This window comes from Calonectris borealis, chromosome 3 (assembly GCF_964195595.1).
Source record: "Calonectris borealis chromosome 3, bCalBor7.hap1.2, whole genome shotgun sequence".
NCBI classification, from domain to species: domain Eukaryota; kingdom Metazoa; phylum Chordata; class Aves; order Procellariiformes; family Procellariidae; genus Calonectris; species Calonectris borealis.
The window spans coordinates 117,666,902-117,675,286 of NC_134314.1; positions in this window are offsets into that span (position 1 = coordinate 117,666,902).

The following is an 8,385-nucleotide window of genomic DNA, read 5'->3' on the forward strand; positions in this document are numbered from 1 at the left end:
GGCAGGGCTGTTGCGCAGGTTTGGGCTGCTAGACAAACACGTTGTTGAACAATGCGAGTCTTTCCTGTGGATTTCTTTTCCTTATTTAACTTGAGGATTATTGTGTGTGTTATGAAACCTCGCAGCAGGTAGAAGGAAGCTAAGATCTTGTTTTGTTTTGTGTTTTCCCCTTTAAATTTGACAGCGTGTGGTTAATACGGTATCGCAGATGAAAGAAATAGATACAGAGGTGGCTGTTAAGTAAGTATACAGCCAGATTATTTTTTTGTGATGGGTGGGGATAGGAGATGGGCATTTTTAGCATAGATAAATTTACCGTTCTAATTTGTGCTTAAATTTCCCTATAATGAAGGATTATCCTTCTCTTTCACTTTCAGCCTCTGCTTCTGTCTGCCTCTGGGAGAGTATTGCGTATTCCCCTTCTTGTTCAGATTCTAGTGTTACCTTAAATTAAGCTTACCTTTAAAATAAATACTAAAATTCTATGCACCTCATTGCATGAAGCCTAAACTACTGTATTTAGGGATATATCTCTTAACTACTTGAAAGCATTCCCTGTTGTCATAATCTGGGATTTTGTATTAAAACGTGTCAGTAGTTTCAGTACCTCCCACATGAACGAGAATAGGAGCTATCCAGAGAGGAGACCAGACAACTTCAGCGCTAGAAAAGGTCCAACGGGAACCTCACAAAGCCCAGCAAAGGCAAACGCCATAGCAGAGATGGAGATGGAGCCAGGCGCCTCTCAGAGGTTGCACAGGGGAAGGACGAGGGGCAATGAGCACAAGGTGGAAGATGAGAAATGCCAGTTGGATATTAGGAAAAAATGTGTTCTCCATGAGGGTGATTCAACACTGGAGCCCAGCAAGGCTGTGGGATCTCTGCCCTGGGAGATGCAAACCTTGGCCCTGATCAACCTGATCTAGCAGGGGTTGGAGGAGGAACCTTCAGAGGTCCCAGCTCCAGAGGCCCCCACCAGCCTCTGTTCAGCTGCAATCTATGACTTATCAGGAAAACCCTACGGTCTATTGGTGGAGAAACCGGAGAAGTTATAATCACTCCTTTAGTCTTGTTCTTAACCAATGTGTTTGTTTTTTCATTGCCAGGTTCACCATGCCCCAGTGCATGTCCTTTCGTTCTGCAGGTCCAACATTTAAGACCTAATTACTTGCCAGTCAAACATCTCTTCATGCTCTGCTTGGCCAGGTAGAGCAAGAGAGGACTGAGGAACCCTCTCTCTCCCCTCATCTCCAGCTGCTGGTCAGTCACCAAAATCCTCCTGAGATGTTTCACCAAACCCACAGGAGAAGTCACCACTTTAATCAAAGTTTCTGTGCTGACCTGACTAAGTCAATGGGCCCAAACAGGGCCCTGGATGGTTCATCATTAGAAAGAACAAGCTGTAGGTTGTGACAACGGGCTACCAGAGTTGACAAAATCACTCCTTACGTAGGGGACCCACGAGGCCACTGTGACCCCACAGATGCAGTTGCATTAGCCCACAGGGTGTCATGCCCAGCCTTGGGCTGCGTCAGGCCACCCGAGGCTCCAGGATGAGCTGTGCTCGGTAGCATAGCTGTGTCATTTCCCATCCTGGACAAGCACTGAGGTTTGTGCTCCTTGCTGTACCTCCTGTGCCCCTGGAGCGGGTCTGCTGGTGTGGAGGAAGAAGCTACAGCCATCAAGTGTGGACACAGGGTGAGGAGGTGGCTGCATCCTCCGCTTCTCCCCATCCTGATGCTTGAAGGGTTCATGAATTTCTGTTTTGCTTCCCTGACTGTTGCATGTCTTTTGCTGGCATGGACATACCAACAGTCCAGCCTTGGTGCCTCTTGACATAGCCTCCTCGCCCACCTGGCTTCACCAACAACTCCAGAGCAGGACATTTTGGTGCTAGCATCCCCAGCCAATCTCAACGGGGCAGCTAGGGATCATCGGAGAGACTCATCATCCAGTGGCTCAGCCCCATCCCTTGCAGACACAAAGCGTTACTATCACCTCCAGATCCACGGCAGTCCCCACAGCGCCAGCATGACGTCCCCATGCCAAGGTCCACCATGCTCCTGATTGCAAGGGACCTGCCTGATCGTAGGCTCAGACACTGGGAGGTGGCTGAGCCTGGCACGGCACTGCGAGGATCTCCCACCTGGGATCTCTGGGTGGGCACACAGATGTCCAAACACAGCCACCTTGTCTGAGCTAGGTCCTGGGTCCAGCCTTGAGCGCGCAGGGAAAACGGGGAAGGCTCTCACCCTGCCGCAGGAAAACGAGCTGTTTTCCTCCCGTCTCTCCAGCGCTTGGCTTCCAGCCCCGAAAGGAAGAGCACCGTGCCAAGAATTTCTATGGCCGTGTCCAACGGAGTGAGCTAACACCTGATTTGCCCTTAATTGCAGCGGTGGGAATAAGCCCAGGGGCAAACGTGAAAGGGTGACGACGGGGTGGTGATAAGGACAAGACTCATCTGTCATTTGCCATAAAGGCTTGTCCCGAGGGCTTTATTTCCTATGAAAAATCAGCAGAAAGACTTGGAGTGTGCGGAGGAGCAGTTCACGGGACAGGACGTATAAGAAACCCTGCCTTCCCTTCTGCCACGCCAACATCTCCAGACCAGAGAGGTCTGGAGACCCCTCACAGCCTTGCATCGGGGGTGACGTCCGTGCCGTTTGCCTGCCGACGTGCCGCAAGGCGCCAGGCGATGCAAAGTTACTGCAAGAAGGGAGTTAAAAATAGACGCTGAATTATTCCAGAGCTTTTGTCCAGCCTATTTGTGAACACAATAACCCCCATTACCTTCTGACCCCTGAGCAGCTCCAACCGTTCCCACCACCACCACCAAACCTCCTCCCAAACCAGGAGACCCTGCCCTTGCTGCCTCTGTTGTGTTCCCGGGTTGCTACGTTACAAAAACACCATTAAAGAGTGCTGCAGCTCCGAGCGGGAGCACCCGAAACCTTTGGACAGTCCCTGCTGAGGTTCTTAATGGGGGATTTTTAGGTGCGACTCGGCTCGTTTCTGATCCAGTGACTTTCAGCTCTTGCCCCGAAGGTGTGCTGTACTTCCTTGCTTTAAACATGTAAAAGAAAGAGAGAGAAAGCCGTAGAATTTAAAAAAAAAAAAATTAAATTTTTGTTTTTTTTTTTAATTTTCTTTTTTTTTCTTTCTTTTCTTTTCTCTTTTTTTTCTTTTCTTTTTTCTTTTTTCTTTTTTCTTTTCTTTTTTCCTTTCCCTTTCCTTTCCCTTTCTTTCCCTTTCCTTTCCTCTTTCCTCTTTCCTTTCCTTTTTCCTCTTTCCTTTCCTCTTTCCTTTCCTTTTTCCTTTCCTTTCCTTTTTCCTTTCCTTTCCTTTCTCCTTTTCCTTTCCTTTCCTTTCCAAAAATTGGAGGGCAAAAGCCCGCACAGCGATCGGCCGAAGCACCTCAACAGTTTGCCCAGGATGCTCAGCCCCGCTTACAGGGTCTCCCCACCCACGCCCCGCTCCCACAGCCCTCGCTCAGCGCCACTGGTTCCATGCTGGGGCAGCCTTACGCTGCTGGCCACAGACCGTGCATTTTTACACCTTTTTAAAGGCTTGGGAAAGATTTCAGAAGAATGTAGTCGCAGGTTTCTGCACCCCGCATCGGAGTCCTGGGGTATCACAGACCGGTGCCTGAGAGGGATATTTTTTAATTATGTGATTTGAAAGCTTTGATCTGTTTGGGGCTATTAAATTTGTTAATGCAATGCTTTACATCCTCCCCGGCTTACGCCTCAGCACGTATCGTTTCAACTCGGCTGCTCCCCAGCCAGCAGAGGCAGTTCGAAGGGGAAACCGGAGTGGGAGCGACGGTGCCAGCTGACGAGCCTCTTCTCCTTACGAAATATTGCGAGTGGGTGTTGGTCACAGGAAACGAGTCTCCAGAGCAAGCCGGGAACCCGTCAGGCGGGTGTTTGCGCTCGCTGGACAAACAGGAGGTGGCGGAGCTCAGGCGGAGCGTGCCCCGCGCGCCCCAGCCAAGGGGGCTGCGAGGTCGGTTTTTACTCTTTCCCAGCCACTCGCTGGCTCTTCCTGCCAAAACCCTGATATAATAATAATAATAATAATAATAATAATAATAATAACAACAACAACAACAACAACAACAATAATACAGTAAAATTACTATATAAAATTATATATATAGTATATATTTTATAGATTTTCATATATTAAATGTTTATATATGCACATTTATCTTACAGATAAATATATTTGCATAACACATAAAATCTATAAAATATATACTATATATATAATTATATATAGTAATATATATTTATAGGATAAATATATAAGTATATGTTTATATAAAAATATATATACACACATCCTTGGGGATGTGTGTAGCATGTCTGCTTTGCTGGATGCTCAGACACATCACCTGGGATTATATGTATATAATATAAATATTCCTATAGAAATCCAGGAATTATATACATATATATACACACATATATATACATATACAGATATATACAAATACACATATATAAATCCAGGAATTTATAGATCTATGTTTGTATTACAGATAAATATATAAATAAATCTTTATACAATACATAAAAATATATAGGATATATGTAATCATATAAATTTTTATATACACACACATATCCAGGAATATTAAACAGTGCTTTTACTAAGAGCAAAACCCCAGGGGAAACAAAACTGAGGGTAGATCATTTCAGAGGAAGGGCAGATCTATAAAATTAGGAAAAATATTAAATGCTGCAAGCTTCACCCCTCTTTTCTCAGTCTTGGGTGCACACCAGGCCCTGCCGGGGCGGCCAGGATTTTCTCTTGGCAGAGCCAAGCCCTCAGGCTGTTCCTGCTCTACCCCTCTGCCACAAATTAGGCTCAGGTCCCTGCTCTGACACAGCCTCGGGGGGGGTCCTGGGGAGAAGGGCTTGGGCATGGTGGGGAAGGGGTCACCCCCTGCCCAGCCCCATGGGGCTGGGGATGCTGCTTCACCTTGCAAGGAAAAAAAGAAACTTAGCTGGGACATCACCTTTCAGCTTAAGGGAGAAATGGCCGTAAAGCATCTGTGTTACTATTTATATTATTTGGAGAATAAAAAAAAAAAAAAAAAGGTTTTTTTTCTATTATTCCCTAGTCAGTAAATTAAAATGTTCACACCTTGGCTTTCCAAGCGCCTCCTGGCCACATTTCCCTGGCATTTGCGCCGTCTCTTTTCCCCCATAAACACCCAAATTTCCATTATCTGCAGATCCCGCTCAGCTCGGGTGAGGCAGCTCGTTGGCAATAAATGAAGGGGCTGAAAAACAGACAGAAGATGGAGGGAAAATAAACGTCCTCGGTGGGAAACTTAATAGGGAGAGCTAAGGAAGAAATAAATGGGAGGGAGATGAAGGGATGATGCTGGTTACCCAGAAGGGCTTTTTCACCTCCCCCTTCCCACCGTGCCAGAAACGAGCTCATCTGAAAAGCGACTGTCCCAGCCAAAACCCGCCGGCGATGAGCCAAAAGAGGGATGGGGAGAAGGGTTGGACCAAGGGGAGGACGGGACCAGCTCTTTTGGCAGCATCTCTCATTGGCGTCACCTTCTCGGGTGATGAAACCAAAGGAAATCACTATTATTGTATGTATTTATTTTATTTATGAGGCGTATTTACAAGGCATTTTATTTCTGAGGCATAAAAACCAGGCGGTGTTTGGGTTTGGTGCCTTTTTCCCGTTGTTGCTTACTCTTAGGTTTGCGATGTGGTCCAGCCCGATGTTCCTGGAAGATGCTGAACCCCCTGGGTGAGACGGTGACATCAAGCATGATGGGATCAAAAGCTTATTTTTTATTTGGGCCATTTCGACCTCCTGTTGTCGGGGTTTCTATGGCTACTTAATCCTAAATGTCGGCGCAGACGGACGGGCTGCCAGCACGTTGCTCCCTTGCGCATCCCCAGTTTGTGTTTTCGGGAGCAGCGGCATCGGGAGGCTGTCTGCATCAGCTTGCATGCGTCCTGCAAGGAAAATCTCTCTCTCTCATTTTAATTTAGCTCCTAGGCAATTAGTTTTTTCAAAATTAGGCCAAGGACATGTGCTGCGCAGCCTGTCCTCCGTCCGCCCTTCAGCTGACGCCTGTTGAAGGAGTCGGGAGGAATTGCTGGGGGCGAACAGACCCTATCAGCCCCATCCGCTTTATTTTCTTAATCTTCCCAAAAAGACACCATAAGAGCTCTGGGCACTCAGAGTTTTACCAAAATTTGCCGTTTTCAGATGGGTTGATTCTGGTTACCTCCATCCTAAGTGACGGGGTGACTTGACGGACACCATAGGCACTCAGCCTCGATTTTTCCCTTACTTCCATAAAACTCAGTGAAGGAGGGAGGGTTTTCTCCTGGTTCCACCGCAGCGAGACAGGTCATCGAGATTAGTTTTATTGCAAGCAGATAAAAAGTTATTCCCGTTTATTACCCTCTTAAGTTATGCCTGTAATTATCCTGTAAAAGGATGGCTGAAAAAGGTTGTTTCGGTACCATCTGGAGATCACCTAGCTTGCATTTTTGGCTTGCAGGTGTTGGATGTGGGATCGTAGTCGCGCTGAGCTGTAGGAATGGAGCGCTGGGTTTAAAAATTCCCAGTGCAAGCACAGGAGCGGGGCTGCTCTTGCATTTAAGGTAACAGCAAGCTCCCATCAACGTCTGCAGAGAAGGATCAGGACTTTGTTGAAGTCCTGGAGTGAATCCACGACTTTCCTGCTGATGGATCCAGGGCAGAGGAGAAGCATCTTCCCCGATGCAGAGAAGGCAGCCTGCAGCGAGCCGCTGCACCCGTCCGGCGGTACAAAGGGATGCTCCCAGGTCAAGCGGATCGGGATATAAAATTCATGGAGCGCTTTAGGTCTTTGCATTTTTGGTTTTCTTTAAAGAAGAGAGGCAGAAACCCCAGATGGGACCCCAAAATGAACCCACTGGCTTATCCTGGGGGTTGCCTGTTTTTCCCCAGACTCTACGGGGAGCCTTGGTGCCCGGAGCCAGGAGGGGTGAAGCCCACCCTGCCCGTCCCGGGCAAGGCTGCCTGTGTCTCCCACCCACCTCTTGATGCAGCAGTACCCCAGCAATTCCCGTGCCCCTCTCCTCCTGGAAGTGGGGCACTGGTCTTGTTTGCAGTTTCAACTTGGTGTGGATGTACAGGACAGCTCAGGTACGTTTTGGTGTCCTTATTACTGGTGCACAGAATGATTTAATCATATATTACATGTTTTCATACACAAGCATACATATATAAGCCCACATAGAGTTAGTGGGTGGGTGGGAATGCCCCAGCCTCCCCGAAACACGGCAAAGCCAGGCGCACCGACCCACGCCACCACCGAAGGTGGGCTTGGGCCAGCACGTCGGTCTGCGGAGGGGCATCGCAGGCATCTCCCTTCCGCAGGCGCTGCCGCGGGGCGATGCCCTGGCGCGGAGCAGCCAGGTCCCTCAACCCCTGCCAGCAAAGCTGCCCATTCCGGCGTTTGCCGGTTTCTCTTTCTCTTCCTCAAGCCTAGAGAGAGCCGGTATCTGCTCCCCGCCCTTTGGGGCTACTGGACTCTGCGCTGTTGGCTCCCACCCACCGATTAAAAAAAAACCAGGGTGCTGCTGTGGCGTGCTGGGGAGTGTTTACGGCAGGCAGAGGCATAATTTCTACCGTAATTGGGTGTCAACACTTTAAAAGAAGGAGCCCAGCCACCGCCAGCAAGCGCGTTCAAGCAAAAATGGGGAAAATATTAAACAAAGAGGGAAATTCCAGAAGCGACGCTCTGCCTGCCGCGCCTCCTCGCTTGCCGAAGACGCTCCACCAGCGCGGCACCTCCCCGGCATCACGCGCTGCTGGGCGGAAAGGCCTTTCCGCCGCGGGTGGAGGTGCCTAAATTCCCGATAAACTTGATAAATCAGAAATATTACAGACAGCTTGCACTGAATTCTCTTCGGTCGTGGCTTCAAGCTCCGTTTTTCGACGCTCCCACCCTCGAACCGCGGATGTCGCGACACAACAAGCCATGGCGAATTATTTCCACGCGTCTCCCGTGGGGCTGAAGGAGCTCAGGAAAGCCGCGGGGTGAATCACGGGCGGTTTCTGCAGGAGAGGTGCCGCGCTGCCACCCCCGTCGCCAGCTCCGGGGCCAGCGCCCGTGTTCCGGCGCCCCACGCAGCCTCGCACCACCCCGCGGGGAAGGCGCTTGTCGCTGCCCGCCCTGCGCTGGGCTGGGCTGGGCTGGGCTGGGCTGGCCGGGGGAAGGCGGAGCGCCGCCGCCGCCGCTCAGCACCACCCGAGGGACCCTGCCCCTGCGTGGGGCCGCTGGGCGCGGGGACTCGCGCCGCCATCACACCCGTGGGCCCACGCCCCGGCGCACGCGCGGCCGCACCGCCTTCC